Genomic DNA, 2203 nt, shown 5'->3' with positions numbered 1-2203 from the left:
TTTTTTTTTGGTTGCAGTTTTTGGCCAGGGTCTGCTTGGGACCCTTTCCAAAAAAAAAAAAAAAGAAAGAAAGAGATAATAGTGCTGAAGAAACTGCAATTAAACCAGAAATCCTTTTTTTTCTTTTTCTTTTGGAGACAAGAGTATCATTATGTTAGTCTCAGTGGAGTGCCTTGGCATCACAACTCATAGCAACCTGAAACTCTTGGGCTTAAGCAATTCTTTTGCCTCAGCCTCCCAAGTAGCTGGGCCTACAGGCACCCACCACAATGTCTGGTTATTCTTTGTTGCAGTTCTCATTGTTGTCTTAGCTGTCCGGTGCTGGGTTCAAACCCACCAGCCTCAGTGAATGTGGCTGGCGTCATAAGCACTGTGCTATAAGTGCGAAGTCCAGAAATCTTTTTACAACTCTCAGAATGTGCTGATGAAAATCATGATTTCTTTTCTCATAGTTCTTCATATATTATGGGAAATGTTGAAGATACAAGTGATTATGATTGAAAAAGAAATTTCTTTTTTTGAAATAGAGTCTCACTTTGTCACCCTTAGTAGAGTACCCTTTTGTCACAGCTCACAGCAACCTCAAACTCTTGGGCTTAAGAGATTTTCTTGCATCAGCCGCCCAAGTAGCTGGGACTATAGGTGCCCACCACAGTGCCAAGCTATTTTTTGCTTGCAGTTGTCATTGTTTAGCAGGCCCAGCCTGGGCTCGAACCTCCAGCCTCGGTGTATGTGGCCGGCGCCCTTCTCACTGAGCTATGGGTATCCACCCTATGATTGAAATTTCTAATGAAAATGACAAGTAATGTTGCACAAATCGTTTCCTTTTCTTTTCTTCCAAACAAAAACCATCAATGTGTTTTGAAATTGCTATTCCAAGCCCATCGAATTCCGGGTAATAAAGATGAACTGAAGCCTGAATATTAAGTCCCTTATAACCTAGTCTTGCTCCCCTCACCACAGGAGTAGGCATGGACTCTCTAAAATGTCCTTATGTAAGAAACAAAGCTTCCTCTCAAAAGAAAAACGGTTGCCTCATACTGTTTTCTTGTTACCTCTTTGTCTGCTGTAGTTAGGAAATTCAGCTACTGTTGGAGAATGGCTTTTTCCTCTACATCACTTTTGCTTCTCAGGTTTATTCAGATTCCTAAAAGAATCATTTACAACATCATTTTTTTCTCCCTGTTCCATCGATTCTCTCTTATCATTTTTTGTCTTTGAAGAGAATGGTCTACATTTCCATGTCATTGTCCTTTAGCTTCTTTTTTCTGAGTATGCTTCTGTAAGCATGGTTATGTTGTGCACAAAAAACGATTTGTGCACCATTACTTGTCATAAGAAAAGGAAACGATTTGTGCACTATTACTTTGTCTGCATTTCCATGTCATTGTTCTTTAGCTTCTTTTTTTTTAGAGACAGAGTCTTACTTTGTTGCCTTCGGTAGAGTGCCGTGGCGTCACAGCTCATAGCAACCTCCAGCTCTTGGGCTTAGGAAGTTCTCTGGCCTCAGCCTCCCGAGTATCTGGGACTACAGGTTCCCATCACAATGCCTGGCTATTTTCTTGTTGCAGTTTGGCCGGGGCTGGGTTTGAACCCACCACCCTTGGTGTATGGGGCTGGCACCCTGCTCACTGAGCCATAGGCACCGCCCATTCTTTAGCTTCTTTACCCAAGTGAGAATTTGGGATAATTGTGCTATGATTTTCCCACATATGTGGTACATGAATAAGTTTGTATGCCTTTTCTCTTATGAATATGTCAGGTGTGCGTTGGTATCCAGGCAACCTTCAAAGAATGAAGGGGAAGGTTTTCCGTTGGCCTGTGCAGTAGTGAGAATGTTAGCAGAGTAAGAAGATGTGGGTGCCTGTCACTGTCAGCCAGTATGCAGAGACAGGGACAAGATTGTAAAACTTTGTCAGAAGAAGGTCCGGCAATACTGGAGAACAGTGAGAGTAGCCTTCCCAAGACTGTTGTGTTCTTCCATTGCTAAAATCACAGTTTTAATACATAATGGTTTACAGCAAAGGCCACATTAACTTTGAGTAATAAACTAAACAATTCAGTGGCAAACTATAACATTTCCAATTCAAAAGTTAATTCTCTGGCTCGGTGCCTATGACTTAAGTGGCTAAGGTGCCAGCCACATATACCAGAACTAGTGGGTCCAAATCCAGCCCGGACCTGCCAAACAACAATGACAACT

The sequence above is a fragment of the Otolemur garnettii genome, unplaced genomic scaffold, assembly GCF_000181295.1.
Source record: "Otolemur garnettii isolate 467f Iridium unplaced genomic scaffold, OtoGar3 scaffold00335, whole genome shotgun sequence".
NCBI lineage: Eukaryota > Metazoa > Chordata > Mammalia > Primates > Galagidae > Otolemur > Otolemur garnettii.
This window is presented reverse-complemented; position numbering follows the sequence as displayed.